This window comes from Thermobia domestica, chromosome 8, assembly GCF_964235325.1.
Source record: "Thermobia domestica chromosome 8, izTheDome1.hap1.1, whole genome shotgun sequence".
Taxonomy (NCBI): domain Eukaryota; kingdom Metazoa; phylum Arthropoda; class Insecta; order Zygentoma; family Lepismatidae; genus Thermobia; species Thermobia domestica.
The window spans coordinates 290,484,094-290,501,022 of record NC_137461.1 but is presented as its reverse complement, the minus strand read 5'-3'; the positions used below and the strand labels follow the sequence as shown (position 1 = coordinate 290,501,022).

Below are 16,929 nucleotides of genomic sequence, written 5' to 3'. Positions count from 1 at the left end.
CCCAATAGAATGTAAGGGTGTGTCCCGATCGTCAAGCCCCACCCATAAATGTTGCCAGTGTTGTCTCTTGCTATTACGGGTGTTACCATTTAGTACGAATAATTGAGGAGTGTATTTGCAAAACATGCTAAATCCGTTTGGGTATTCTTCAGAAAGGGAAAAAAAAAAAAAAAAAAGCTATAGCGTTTTACATTGAAACACTATTACATGTGATATTTCAAACAGAATTTACCACAGAAAATAATGTTTTGACAAAAAATAATTAGGGATGCGCACGAGACGAGTCGAGACAGGATTTTCCTGAGAAAATTCGAGTCGAGACATCACTTTTACAACACATTTTCGAGACGAGACAGCCACAAATCTTGTCTCGTGCGTATCCCTAAAAATAATATACAAAATATAACGTGAGATGTTTCATAGTATACTCTTCCATATTCAATGCAAAATCTGACATGAGCTCCTCCGTGTCTAAGCAGTTAGCGTACGCGCCTTTGGCATGGGAGACCCGTTTTCGATTCCCGGAGGGAGCTCATGTGGTTCGGATTCCACGTTAATCAAATAGGTTCACGTCTCATAGAGCCTCGCTGCTGAACGGGACGTTAAACCCAAAATCAACTCAACCCAAAATCTGACATATTCGGATTTAGCATGTTTTAGAAATATAGTCCTCAATTTTTAGTTCTCTATTATAAGTCTTTAAGTGTTATTTCTTTGTCACTCATTTGCCATGTCCTAAGTTTGACAGCGTTGTTGGTTCATTTCTACTGCTTCACTTTTTCTCAAGTGTGCGTTCGGAAAGCAGTTCTGTGATTCGTATAGAACCCAGGCTTCACGAGTCGTGGTGGTCACATATAGGACTCCAATGAAACAATAGATATGGAATTAAACACGTATTAATCAATGTCTATATTTAAATACTGTATATGTCTATAAAATCTGGATCCAGTGGCGATGCATTTTTATGCAGAAGACTTTGTTACTGGTTAGGCGGCATGTCTTCAAGATCCTGGATTTAAAAGGTTCTTTGAAATGGGCAACACGGTATTTCTCAATGGAAGCAGAGTACCTTCTATGCTTCTAGTACTTCGTAAGAATGCTAAGCGTTGGAGTTCCACGTCCTTTTTCGTCACCTAAGCCACAGGGTGATTATAATTCATGTCCCACTGTCAAAATGATGTAAAAAAAAAAAAAAAAAAGTGTCAGAATGGCTTCAAATTTAAACTGGCTATACTTGAAGAAAGGAGAAGCGGTATTGCATAAGAAAAAAGTTCGGAAGTGTATCAACAGATGCCGTAAGTGGCATAACAAAAGTGGATTCGGCTAAAAGTGACATTTTGATTCGAAATATATCTTTGGCATGCGTTGCACATTAAATCAACTGTACTTTTCAATGTGGATGACTATTTCGGTATTGTGATGGAAGTGTCTCATAATGCCTACATTTACTGGATCTGGATGCATTATTCAAATGGAAGTTGCAGCCGAGGATGAAGCAGTGTAGCTGCGCTCTTCAAAATGTACTTTGGTTGGTCTTTAGTAATTTTGATAAGTTCAGTAAATTTTCCTGCCATCAATTCTTCAGCAAATTCTGCGCACGACAGGTCGATATCAGAGCTTTGCTTTAACCATGTTCATCGACAAACGATTCCTTCATTACCCCCAAAGATTCTTCATAATACTGGATACACGTTCGACAGAGCAGTTACTTGGAGGTGACTAGTAAGAGGAAAAACTACCGCACATTTAACGTCCGGTTCTGAGGTCGTACCGGACACCGGACAAGGTGGTCAAAAGCCGAACTGTGTGGTGAAATACCGGACGGTTGGCAACCGGGCACCCTCACTCATTCTTGCCCTCTAGAGGGCTACCCTCACTTACCCTCATTTTGGTAGATGAGGATGTGAGGGTGAGGGAGTCGATTGAGGCTGAGGATGAGGGAATCGAGTGAGGGTGAGGGTGGCTGAGGTGTGAGGAAGTCGATTGAGGGTGAGGGTGAGGGAGTCAATTGAAGGTGAGGGTGAGTGAAGGTTAGCAAAAATACCCATCTCTGGTTCAGACTATCATATAAGATAAACAGTTACAGCATAGGTTCGTGCCCCACCACATTATCTCATCATCCAGAGCTGGATTACCGAATCATGCCACCAGTCATGATAGGTTTCTATGTCATCGTAAAGTGAAGGGACGTGTCTTACATTGCCTTGGTGCTGCAAAGGACTGTTATGGCATTCTTTTCTGAATAACTCTGCAGGATTGATTGATTGATTGATGGGTATGTCAGCATCGAGGCTATTTGTCCCTGTCACGATTAACATGACCCTTAAACACAGAGTCTTTTAAATAAAATTTTGAAAAGGAACGTGTCAAAATATAAGAAGCAAAAACTGCTGCAAAATCGAAATAAAAATATAATAGAAGAGACAAAATAATAAATATATAACGATAACAATAAATAGTAGGAAAACCATTTTTAAGAAGTCAGAATAAAAGTGCTGCAGCAATAAATAAAAGAGCAAAGGACTAAAAAAAAAGCTGAGAAAACGTAAGCAATGTTACAGGCGTGGATAAAAGCAAGTACACGCTCAACATCAGTGTCACTGTCTAGTGCAGCGTTTCCCAACCTTTTTCAACTTGCGGCACACTACGACTGTAACTTGAATTCTCGCGGCACACTCATATATTATTATTTGTAAATATGAAATACCGTGGTATTTTTTTCTGTAATTACTGATCTTCTCACAGAGAAGAAAGTTCGATCACTGGTTTTCCCCCGTTGTAAATCATTATGCTTATTTTACATTCTAATTTAAAAATAGAAAAAAAATGCAATGAAATATTGGACTCAGGTTCTTAAAACTATGCTTTCTTTCTCGAAAACTGTATCCAACCTTCACTAACAAGCAAGATCATTAAATAACGAACGAACAAACAAATCTCTTTTAGTTTTAAAACTTAAATGTAGATAATTTGTATGTTTGCTTTGTCGAAATAATTGAATGATATTTTAAAATTTCAAGTTACGAAATAGTCTGCAAAAATAAAGAAGCAATAATAGTCATAACAATGATAAATACTTTTTTTTTTCAACATTAAAAATATACAGAAAAGTAATATGGTACGAAACTTAAAGTTATAGATTCATAGTAGAGGTTCATATTAAATGTGAAATACAAATATACATTTTTCTTATGTCTTGCAATTTGATTCCTATAGAATTTATAATTTGTTTCGATTTCCTCGCGGCACACCAGCGACCCATTCACGGCACACCAGTGTGCCGCGGCACACCGGTTGGGAAACGCTGGTCTAGTGCATGGTCAAGTGTAAGCGGCAGTCCGTGACACTCTCTGAAATCTGAGTATTCGGGACATTCGACAAGAATGTGCCGAATACTCAGAAGGACAATGCATTCTTCACAATATGAACGATTCAAACCACGCAACAAATAATAACTCTGCAGGAAAATAGCATTTTATATTTGTACTCTGGTATAAGATGCAGTAGAAAAATACTCTTGATTTAAAACAAAATTAAAGTGGCAAAATAGGGTTTATTACAAGCGTGATTTTACCATCATACTGAACAATATCTTCCCTTTTGTCATTACCAAGGTGTCTATCGAATTATCGATCACGAAAAAGTCACAGAATCAGAAAACGGTCTTGAAAGTCAAGAAAAGGTCACGAAATTTTGCTTTTGGGTCACGATTTTTCTTTATCTGTACAAATGTAAGTAGAGAGTGAAAATTTTTGTTCTATAAAACGTCAAAATTCAACGCCCAAAATATCTATACTCAGCTTTAGACACTACTTAAATCACAAGCAATGTATGCTACTATCTCATGAATGAAAATTCGGCCTAAAAAGGGGTAAAACAATATTAGCCAACCAAGGGCGCCCATTAGGGGGGGCAAGGTGGGGCGCTTGTCCCCCTAGAAAAAAATGTACTTTGGAATATCGAAAACTCAATTGAATTTTAGAATAGTTACAGCAAAATTTGAAACTATATTTGAAATGTCGCTTATACTTGCCCCCCACCCCCTTGGAAACCACAACATGTGCGCTCTTGTAGCCAACTTAAAGAAGAGACATAATCGATCAGTAAAACTGTTTATATCAGTGTGACAGTTTTAAAGGATTATTAAGGATTTGTCAAAATATGTACATCATGTGTATTTAGATATGTAATTATAAGATTAGTGGATTTATGAGTACCAGACTATAAACAGTGAATGTACTTAAAGTATTGTGAGAAGTCATCAAGTTTTATCGCTCCAGGGAACAGCCTTTGAAAGTAGAGATAAAATAAAATACCTTCAAAGAATAGGGTATGAATGTTATGCTTTGGTCACGGAAAAAGTCACGAAATTTCATTTTTGAATTGTAGTAGACACCCTGATCCCGTTGTTTTAAAGATATCGTCCAATTGCTTGCGTCCACGAGTATACACTCTTGAAGCCTTGTCCTGAAGTTCTGTAGTTTCCCACAGATATGTCCTCTTGTCATTGTACAGGTGTCATTTATAACTTATTTAGCTGTCTGGGGCCTATATTTAAATACTAATACTTCGCCTTTTGTTATATATAACAAGTGTTCAGATCTGGTGAGTGAGTAGGCCACGCAATGTCATCACATAATGAAATGAGGCGCCTTGGAAACATTCCTCGTAGAACTACCATAGATGAATGCAGGGTGCGAATTACCGGGGGGATGAGGGGGATTTCCCCCCTCAATCACATTTTGTTCCCCCCCAAAGAAGTCAGCTGAAGTGTCCCCACCGGGGATGCTCGCTTTCCCCCTCAAACTATGCTTAGTATAACTCCAAATTTCACTGATTTTTGTTATTTCTTGTAAATTTAATCTTCTAGCTGTATTTCGAAATGATCGATGTAAACTGTTCAGTTTTGGTCATTTCTACTTACCACCTAAATTACCCACTATTTTCAACGTTGTTTAGTAGAACTATATTATTATGACTACGGTTGTTACTTGCAACTGTACCTTCGTACCCTTCAGTTCGTCATCGTTTGTGAATTTGAATGTACTAATTGCGTATAACAAAGACCACATATAGATTTATAAATGTTCTTAGCGGTTGGCCAAGAAGAAGTAAACAAATAGCTTCTTCTACCATACTTGGCGAAGTTCGGATATGTCATATTCATCCTCTATATTTGTATCGATTATCATCTTATTTTAATTTTTGTTATAACATATTATTTCATTTTCCAGTGTACTCTTTGTTAGCACATGGTCTTCATTCCCTAGTAGGTTGTGTGTATGCAACTCAAAAGTTGCATTTAATTTGTGATAATTAGCATAGTAATCACTACTTTTACAGTTTACGGAAATGAACTTTTGAAACTGTACTCAAAATCTGAGATATAGGTACTCTCTCGTAAGTATATGTTAACGTACACGCTGGGGGATACGCTCCTAGTGAGCAGACATATTAATGAAGGTGATTTTTAGGTGAATAAGCGAATAATTCAACATTTGTTTCAGCATTTGTTAATACGACTGGTTCTCCGTGTCATTGTCCGTGTCTGTATAAGCATTTCAACTGGAGCGTTTTTTTTTTTTTAAGTTAACCCTTCATTTTTCCATCTTTTCGCTGTACAGTTTGCTGTCCACGCAATTAATGTTGTCTGAAAAACTTCAGTGTAATGTTTTACTTTATTTGAATAACGTAGCCCATAGTGAATCAACTCATCTTCAACCTGACAGTAAAGTAATTTTTAAGTGTTGACTTTCTGTGCCCATCACGGAATCGATATTTGGAGAAAAAAAGTCGTGATGAGCACAGCTTTAGCGAGAAGTAGAAGCACAAGCTCGAAATTTGAATTGAGAGATTTTAAATATTTGGCCTTCGATTTGACCTTGATGTGAGAAATTGGGACCAGCAACAATCAATTTCTTATTTGATAGGCTAATATCTAGATTTTCTTTAAAAAAAAAAAAATGTCCGGTTTAACTGATAATTTTAGTGGTTTTCACAAGACTGAAGTAGGTTTCTTTTCGCAACCTGTATGTATTAATGCAAAGTGGAAGCTTTCAATATGAGTGGAAAAATTAACATATGCTTATGATCATGGCTATCGCTCAAGCCGAATTATTAACTAAATAAACCTTAGAGAGCTACGGGGACAAGAGTGAGTACAACATTAAAACACGTTCAGAAAGGTTTAGTGGGGTGTGTGTATGTTAGTGCTCTCAAACGGGTCGGGTCAGGTCAGCTCGGGTCGGGTTGTCGGGTCGGGTCAGTCGGGTCAGCTCGGGTCGGGTTGTCGGGTCGGGTCAGTCGGGTCAGTTTACTTTGGTCAACTAATTTTAGGTTGAGCTTAAACTCGGCTGGAGTCGAAAACTGCTGTTTTACACTATCTGCGTAATTAAAAATAGCAATTTTCAATTGATTTTATAGAAGCCATAAATGTATTTTGAACACTTGCAGCTAGTGTTTTTATGGTAAATGCTTATTTTTGTACTTGTGTGTATTTTAATTTTTAAATGTGGAAGATTGATTTTACCAATCGACTGTAATATTAACATCTACGCCAATATGGAGTCTGGATTTAGAACAAAACTAGAAGTTGTTTAAGCAAGGCAAAATGAAAGATTGGATATGGACGACCAAGCCCAAGCAGGGCAGCGGTAGCTCAGTGGTAGAGAATTCATCTCTGGTGCATGGTGTCCATGGTTCGATCCCAGCTTGTGTTAAGTAGGCTTTGTGGTGGAGAAACGCCGTGTAGTGGGTTTTCTCGGGGTTCTCCTGTTTCCTCCCACTTTCTTCATTCCACCATTTCATTCATTTCTCATGGTCACCATATCCCTTAGCCTCGAAGCAGAATCGAGGGACCTTAAACTCAGGGGTGTAGCTAAGGGGGGGCATCGGGTCCAGGCCCCCCAAATGGTTTCCTGCCCCCCCCCCCAAATGACCAGCTTTAAAAACATCATAGTAAAATTATCTCGCTTCCTTCATTTAAAAGTAACAAAATTATTGAAAATAATATACGGTAAAATAGTATGGAGAAATATTGTTTTTCCATACCGATCGAAAAATAGGATACATTTTTGTGACAGCAGATTACACAATTTACTGCGATTTATATTTGACAGTTTAAAGACAAACATTTTAACAAGATATTATAAATACAGCCATAAAACAAAGGTACTAAACTAATTTGTAAGTACATTATATTTTTATATGCTTTAACAAGTATTTTAAAAGACAGAGAATGGAAAATTTGGTGAGAAACAATGTTTTTATTCAGTTTGGATTTCATTCGCTCTCTTTTATTTCTACTCAGTGTAATAAAATAATTGTTTTTTTTTTTTTTTTTTTTTTTAGTCACGAATAATAAATAAATATTTTTGTCAGGAAACTATAAAGAAATTAAGTGAAATTTAAAGAAAATCAATCTTGTGTACATAGGTTCTGTATACAAGGTCTTAAATTTAAATAAAAAGGTAATCAAGAAAAGTTTTGTTGCTTTTTCACCCACCACCTTCGAACATCGATACGTCACCTAACCTGGAAGATCAAAAATAGTCCCCATCAACATCGACGACCTTCTGAAAACGTTCCTGAAGGCCATGGAATTCATCGCGGTAGAAGTTGGTGGGCCGTGAAACGAAGAAGGTATCAGATGCATTTTGGACTTTTACTAGGGATTTGAATTGGCGGCCTCTAAGGTGATTGTCCAAAGAATGGAACAGGTAATAATCGGACGGTGCAATACCCGGGGAATATAGTGGTTGCAATATTGTTTCCCATCCAAGCCGGAGAATGGTGTCCTGAGTCATCCTAGCCACGTGGGACTTAGCGTTGTCCCGTAAACGAGGACACATTTGCAATTCAGAAGTGATGGCTCCAGAGTTTTGAGTTTTTGTTGAGCACAGCTCAACTGCTGACACTACACAGTTGCATTGATACTCTGACCAGCTGATAGCAGTTCCCGATGCACGATGCACCAAACACACAGAAGGACCTTCTTCTGGTACAGTGCTGGTTTCGGCTGTTTTGAAATCGGTTCATGGGATGCTAACCAATGATGACGGCGCCGTGGAGCTTCGTATAGGACCCACTTTTTATCACATGTCAACGCCCTGTCCAGAAATGGCTCCGAAACAGTAAATAAACCCATGCAACTGCCGCGTTGCCTTCTGGCCCGGAGTCAAAACATGTGAGACCCAACTTGTAGTGCTTCCCAACTTAATGGATGTGCTGCCGAATGGTTTCTCCACACACTGAATTGTAGTCCCAGTTCCTCTTTGTACGTACATGTGTTGGTCTTTTGGCATGTGGTGTTTTCGGGTGTTTGGTCATCGTCCTTAAACTTGTTAAACCATCGCTGCACTGTCCGCGTCGTCACGGCTTGGCAACAAAGGCTTGGCATATTTTCTGTCCCGCTACAGCGGCGTTTGACCTCCATTTGAACTCGTTCAGCATACATGCTCTTATGACGCTCTGTGGATGTCCCATGTTCCCTCTGTCTTTACGCAAGTTCACTGTGTATCTGAATTGCCACAACCAGGTAGTATGTTGGATATACCCACACCAACAACTGACGTTCGCCTTATCTCCACTCGCATTCAACTCACGGTGTGAGGTCCAATTGAACACAGACCTCCACGAAAAGGGACAGAACTTTCTGGTTATTTTTATAGTTATGCACAAAAGTATAGCGTTTGGTCCCGGGCAGTAGTTCTTGATTAAGCATAATAAAAACTATCTTGAATATAATTTATGGATAATAATAATAATAATAATAATAATAATAATAATAATAATAATAATAATAATAATAATAATAATAATAATAATAATAAATAAGATAAAATAGTGTTTTTAGTTTTCCAGAAGGAAACCAAAATTTTCCTTTCTTTTAGGCCTGAAAAACACTAGCAGCAACACATTTTTTGCTTTGTACATTGTAGCTGCCCCCCCCCCTCAAAAACGACGGGCCCTTCCTACACGAACCTGCTGGCTACACCCCTGCTTAAAGTGAATATTTCATTTTATTTCACCAAGCCCAAGGACATCGATACAAGAACAAGATAAAGATTGGATATGCAAGACGAATTGCATAGTAATCTTGCTCTTGGCCTTGTTTTGGTGATCACCAAGTAGCGATGAGCGTATTTTCTAGCTTTCCGTATAGTATGAAATACCATAATCAAAATCACACTTGGTCTTCATTTGTACCGATGAGGTGAGCATTCTTGGCTCTTGTATAGCATGAAAGATCACCAAGACTACGAAATGCAGGACCAAGACTTGACTGCAAGACAAAGAATAAGACGCAGTATTGATGACCAAGACCTAGGGAGCGAATTGTTTGAATTTCATTTGTTGGGCTGAAAGTGATGAAATAAAATTAGTACTTTATAATTAAATATCAACCTGTATTTTTAAATTCATATTATGTATCTTCTTACGTGCAACTATATATACTGTAAAATACGTTTTAATTACCGAGAAAGAAAAATCAAAGTGGTACGGGTCCCGGAATCATAAGAACCTATTTTGGAATGAAAGTTGAAGGGTTGGAAAAAATCACAGGTGTTCTCCTGTTTCCTCAACCCTTATCATTGTAGTTAAACGATTTCCTTTTGTCTCCGCCAAGAGACTCTTGCTACTGCCTTCCAAGAAGACGCCCTGCCGTCCCAGCAGGTGAGAACACTGACCTTGAAGAAAAATTTCGTCACGTAGAACTAAAGAAAAAAATAAAATAAAAATAAATAAATAAAATAAAAATAAAAATAAATATCTCCCACGTCGGACATTGGTATCAGTTATAAAAAGAAATAACCAAACCTCAAAAGTGCCAAATATTCATTAAGATGCATATACAAATCCCCGCTTGATCTAGCTAGTGGTTAACGTGTAAGACTTCGGTACACGTGGTCCGGGTTCAATTCCCAATGGGAGTGCATTTTGGTGTTCACCCAGTGTTGTGACCATAGTGCTCTCAAACGGATCGGGTTGACCCGACCCGACCCGACTCGGGTCAGCTCGGGTCGGGTCGGGTCAGGTCAACTCGGGTCGGGTTATCAGGTCGGGTCAGTCGGGTCAGGTCGGGTCGGGTTATTCGGGTCGGGTCAATCGGGTCAACTCGGGTCGGGTTATCGGGTCGGGTTGTCAGGTCGGGTCAATCAGGTCGGATCACGATTCGGGCCAGTCGGGTCGGGTCAGTCAATTCGGATCTTCACTTCTCGGATCTTCGGATCTTCAGTCAGTCACTTCAACCCGACCCGACCCGACCCGTTGAGAGCACTAGTGTATGTCATACAATGTGCATAGTTATTGTCGGTAGCTTTATTAAATTAATAAATCTCTTATTTATTACAGATGTCACACACACACACACATATAGATAGATAGATAGATAGATAGATAGATAGATAGATAGATAGATATAGATATATATATGGGGGGTAAGGCATTTATTGTCTCATTTTGAAATTTGAACCTTCAGACTATGTCCTTTGGCCTAATTTTATCCCCCCCAATATAGATTATCTAATTCGCACACAGGATGAATGAGTCAAAACGCAGCAGTAACCTCAATCGGGAGGTTTCTTCTTTTACAGTTCAACTGTATATTTGACATTTCTTATCCGTAGCAAAACAAGTATTCTTATCAGAAGCACTTCCATGGCCTACTCAAACAAGGTACTATAAATATACCACATTGACTTGATCCCTAGTCTTCCGTTGCAAGCGCTGCTATCGGCTAAAGGAATTCCACTCGCTTTCTCTCGCTTAGCAACAGCTGAATCCTTATTGGTTCAACGCATGGGTGTGTGAGGGTGTGAGCTTTAGTTCGCATTTTTGCCACGGCTCAAGACATTTTGGCAGCACAATAAATTACATTAGCGTCGCAATTATAGTGTGGCTATTTCTTTAATATGTTTCGACAATAAATGTACGATTTTCTCCAGTCTACAATATAACCACTCAGTTATATACAGCGCGTCAAAACGATGGACCCGATTTCAGAAATGTATTCTCTGAAAGCTAATAAACGTATGACATGAGCTTCGTGAGACATGCGCTTCGAAAGGTCAACTTTCAAGGTTTAGTTTCCACGCAGTATTTCCACTTTCTACCGCTAAGTCAGCACCGAGCAATTAAGGTTGGTTTAAAGGGACAAGTTTTGCCGATAGATGTCATTACAGTCTTCGTATCTCTCTCATGTATTTTTTTACCTTTGACGAAAATACACGATTTCTCTTACAAATTTCAACCTACAGACTTCAAATTTTTAGAGAAGGAACTTCATAACCTATTGAAGGCAACAATCCGTTTCAATTTTTATTTAAATTTTTTCACTGTTAAATGGCTTCATTGTTGGGTTGGATGTCCAAACCTTTAACAATGGAACTCTTCCAACAATAAAGAAAATTCTAAATGAAAAATTGCCACGGATTGTTGCCTTCGATAGGTTATGAAGTTCCTTCTCTAAAAATTTGAAGTCTCCAGGTTGAAATTTGTAACAGAAATTGTAAATTTTCGAAAAAGGTAAAAAAATACATGAGAGAGATACGAAGACCGTAGTGACATCTATCGGCAAAACTTGTCCCTTTACACCAACCTTAAAGAAAATGGCGTTGAGTGAAATTAGAGACCTTCCCGTGTGCTTGATTATCATGTAAATAAGTCTGTGATTAGTGCCCAACAGCGTTTCCGTACTAAATATCGGACATTTCAACGGTATGAACGGGCTGCGTCTGTAAACGAAAATCGACTGGCTGTCCGTCGACTGGGAAAGAGACAGTGGAACGAGTTCGCAACATGCTACAGAAGGTTTGGCAGAAGATAGATTATCAGCTTGATGTGTGTCGTGTTACGCGAAGTTCTCACATAAACATCTTGGACAGTTTACCTATTTTATATATATATATATATATATATATATATATATATATATATATATATATATATATATATATATATATATATATATATATATATATATATATATATATATATATATATATATATATATATATATATATATATATATATATTTTAGCGCGTGACTCCAACAACACACGTTTTCACAGAATACATTTCTGAAATCAGATCTATCTTTTTGACTTGCCCTGTATGTCAGTCAAGCGTAATAACCAACTAAAATTCCATGGAACTCTGTATTATCCTCAGAGATGATCAAAGTATACTTACAATTTCATGACCTCTGATCCTTATTAGTTAATTTCAAGTATATTACTAACGATGGAAAAAGGAACTGATGTTAGTGTCGTATCTCGACCACTTTAACTTCTCCATATAGATATAAATCTAGGTTGGAGTCTTCAAGGATTTGTGATGAGGTTTCAAACAGATGTTAACTCAGCGTTTTTGTGTAACAGTTGGGATTTCCCGGGCTCGAATCTCGAATCTGATTAAAGGTTTCTGAAGGTGACGTCGATTCAAGCACAAATAACTAAATTATTAAGATGGATCTCGCAGAGATAGGAATACAAAGTAGAAACTGGATCTAGTTGGCTAAGGATAGAAGTCAGTGGAGAGCTTTTGTGAACGCGGCATTGAACCTCCGGGTTCCGTATGCCATAGAGTTAGTTGTTAGTTAATAATAACGAGATAGTGGTGAAAGATCAACGCATAACATTGATTCGAGGTTGTAATGGATGAGTGTTGTGATCATTAGCCAAGTACCCTAGACTGAATGACGACACCAGACGGCTTCTTTATTTCCAGAAAAAATCTTAACAATTGCTTAAATATTTTTCATATCACTGGTGTATCAAAGAAGTTAATATTTAGATCAATTGTTATAATGAAGAAACTCCAGAGACATCAAACACCTAGTTCATCAAGAAAATGCTTTCCTTTAACTTCTTGTTTTTTATATAGGAGGCCCGGATTCGATTCCCGGTGGGAACTCATGTGGTTCGGATTCCACGTTAATCAATAGGTCCACGTCTCATATAGCCTCGCTGCTAAACGGGACATTAAACTCAAAATCAACTCAACTCAAAGATCTACATAAAATTATTGTATTGTTCAGGTCATGCAGAGATATGTGTTGACAGTGGATACACTCGCAAAGCCAGCTCCTTTTCCGAATGATCCAACATGTTTTCGTAATCGTCAGTTCATTGATATAATAAAGTTGAGGTGTGTTGTTTTACGCAAGGTCTTTGTAAAAGGTGACATTGAAGCATTGATTCTTTGGACGCATAAGTCAACAAGCGTGTGCACATTTTATCGATTTACTTCATACATACGTGTACACGCATAGATGCTTTGCAAAACGTTCAAGGGTAACAATAATGTATGAATATAAGTTAGCGATACTGGTTAAAAGTGAATTCAGTAAGGCACAAGGTTGTAATATTTGCTCATTTAAATTACAGCGGTGTGAATTTCGTTTACCATGACATTGAGAAGTGTTTAACAGAGCAATTAGCTTGCTACCTTAATTATTATATCAAGACCTCGAAACTAAATTTACTTAAAATTGTTTATTATATACTAGGTACAGAAAAGTAACAGATACCATTATTTTTCTTGTTCAAAGTTTTATATACACTATGTGATCAAAAGTATCCGGACACCTGGCTGAAAATGACTTAAAAGTTCGTGGTGCCCTCCATCGGTACTGCTGGAATTCAATATGGTATTGGCCCACCCTGAGGCTTTATGACAGCTTCCATTCTTGCAGGCATACTTTCAATCAGGTGTTGCAAGGTTTCTTGGGGAATGTCAGCCCATTCTTCACGGAGAGCTGAACTGAGGAGAGATATCGATGTAGGTCGGTGAGGCCTGGCATGAAGTCGACGTTGCAAAACATCCCAAAGGTGTTATATAGGATTCAAGTCAGGAGTCTGTGCAGGCCAGTCCATTACAGGGATGTTATGGTCGTGTAGCCACTCCGCCACAGGCCGTGCAGTATGAACAGGTGTTAAAACATGCAATCGCCATACCCGAATTGCTCTTCAACAATGGGAAGCAAGAAGGTGCTTAAAACATCAATGTAGGCCTGCGCTGTGAGAGTACCACGCAAAACAACAAGGAGTGCAAGCCCTTTCCAAGAAAAATACGACCACACCATATCATCAGCACCTCGAATTTTGGATAGATGTCTGCCTATTACACTTTACAACCCTCTTCAACTGTTGGCGGTCTCTGTCAGTCAGCAGACGAGATCGGCCTATACGTTTTTGTGCTGTACGTGTCCCTTCACGTTTGTATTTCACTATCACATCAGACACAGTGGACCTAGGGATGTTTAGCTCTTTTGGGATCTTGTGTTTTTGGGCTATTTTTTAGACTTTCAGTCAAGCAGCTACTGCATCGTCTCTGTTTATGCTAGGATCATGGTTCATACCTCATTCTCTTCAGAATAGAGCTGGCTTTCCAATGGTACCACTTGCATGCTCATACCATATACCAGAAGCAGGGAAAAATGTCAAAGTGAAAATTTCGGAGGGAAAATTTTTTTCTCGAACTTTGGCCCCCTCTGGACCCCCCCCCCTGTTTGAACGTAGCCATCTAAAAAAAAATCTGAGAGATAGTACTTGGTATACTGAACGTGTGTGCCAAATTTCAAGTTTGTATCTTGAATACCAAGGACAAGAGAAATTTTATCAAGAACTAGCAGCGTTCACCCCGCTTCGCTGCGGTCACCCCGGAACGCAATAAACTTTGTTACTTAGATAATTTTTACTTTTTCGCTTTCAAGTGATATGATAAAAACCATAGAAGATTGCATTAAATGTTAACATTATATCGCCTGTCATTTATGTTAACCCGCCCCGCTTCGCTGCGGTCATCCCGGTGCTGGCATATTGTAAAAGTGTCTGTAAAAATAAGCAAATCTTTTAAAAAATTTTAAACAGAAGATTCAAGCTATTTTCCGCTGTATATCGCCTGTCATTTATGTTAACCCGCCGAGTTCCATGGTCATGCGGGTTGCATATAAATACGTTTATTTTTACCTATGATGAATAACTAACAAAGGATTTGTACGTTATGGACACTTGAATGGTCAATTATCTCAAGACACTGGTAATTAAAAATTAAAGTGATATGATAAAAACCATCTAGGGTCCAAATCCTAATAACCCCCCAAAAATAAAAGAAATTGGTTCAGCCGTATTAGCGTGATGAGGTAACAAAGGATTTTGTACGTTCTCTTTTATATAATAGATTCCCACCATGCCCCAAATTACCGTAAAACACCATGATCTCAGGTAAAAAATTTCCTGAGACATCCCTAATTACCCTAGGGTCACGTTTCGCCCATCATTCTCTTCAGAATAAAACTGCCTTTCAGGCGGTATGACTCACGTGTCTCCCTCATGTATCTAAGGCGGGAAAATGAGGAAAAACGGTATTTTTTGGGTCTAAATATCCTTTTTTCAACTTTTAGCCCCCCCTGAACCCCCTGTTTTAACGCAGAAATCTGAAAAGAATCTGGTAAATACTACTCGGTGGGCTGAATGTTTATGCACAATTCCAATTTTCCAGGTGCAAAAGTAAGCCCGCCAAAAAAAAATATACCGACAATGTCCCATATTCCCGTATACAGAGGGAAATTTTTAAACATTCCCTGAGACATCCCTAATTACCCTAGGGTCATGTCTCGCCCATCATTCTCTTCAGAATAGAACTGCCTTTCAGGCAATACCATTCACTTGTCTCCATCATGTATCTAAGACGGGAAAATCCCGTGAAAGGGATTTTTTGGCAAAAATTTCCCTTTTTCAAGGTTTAGCCCCTCTGTATCCCCCTGTTTTAACGCAGAAATCTGATAAAAAAGATCTGGTAGATACTACTCGGTGGACTGAATGTTTGTGCACAATTTCAATCTTCTACGTGCAAAAATAAGCCCGCAAAAATATAATACCGAAAATGTCCAAAATTCCCCTATACAGAAGTATATTTTGGTAAAAATTCCCTGACACTTCCCTAATTACCCTAGGGCCATGTGTCGCACATCATTCTTTTCAGAATAGAACTGCCTTTCAGGTGGTACCGCTCACTTGTCTCCATCATGTATCTAAGGCGGGAAAATGAGGAAAAACGGGATTTTTGGGTAAAAATATCCCTTTTTTCTACTTTTTGACCCTCTGGATACCCCCCTGTTTTAACGCAGAAATCTGAAAAAAAAAATCTGGTAAATACTACTCGGTGGACTGCATGTTTGTGCAAAATTTCAATCTTCTACGTGCAAAAATAAGCCCGCCAAAAATACTTTACATAAACCCCACCAAAAAGTATTACACGAAAATATAAATTTTAGACTTATGACGTCATCACCTCCTATGTCTCGACGCAGGAAGGTGTGAAACCATACGTAATGTCTTCTACAATGCCTCTGGACTTGAAAAACAAAAAAAAAAAAAAAAAAAAACGGACGAAAAAGCTCAAATAGGAGAGTTATAACGCAATGTACCATGAAACACCCCGTATGGTACAAAAGTTACCATAAGATCCCCAAAGGGTTAGGAGTGTGGAAATCTCGCGTACATACTTCGACACAAATGACACCCTATCACCTGACCACGTTCGAATTCCGTGAGTTCCGCAAAGCGTCCCATTCTGCTTTCTCACGATGTCTAAAGACTACTGATGTCGCTGATAATGAGTACTTGGCAGTAGGTGGCAGCAGAATGCACCTAATATGAAAAACGTATGTTTTAGGGGGTGTCCGGATACTTTTGATCACATAGTGTATAACCAAACCAAAACATACACAACGGAACTATGCGTGCTGTCTTTTTTTTTTTTTTTTTTTTTTCAAGGTAAGAACTGAGACATTCTTTCCAGCGAGACCCTAATTTTGTGCGATGTTTATAACAGTCCATTTTCTAATGAGCTTTTATCCATTGTGGACAACATATTTGTATCAAACCGTTGACCGCCCGTAAATTTTTTCAGGAGATGAAAGTT

General features: G+C 38.4%; 1 protein-coding gene across 3 annotated transcripts in view; it reads left to right on the top strand.

Annotated features, from left to right (window-relative positions):
* The window catches only part of LOC145693708 (choline-phosphate cytidylyltransferase A-like), a 210,482-nt gene that overhangs the window by 151,113 nt on the left and 42,440 nt on the right, over positions 1-16,929 (top strand). The window lies entirely within an intron of this gene.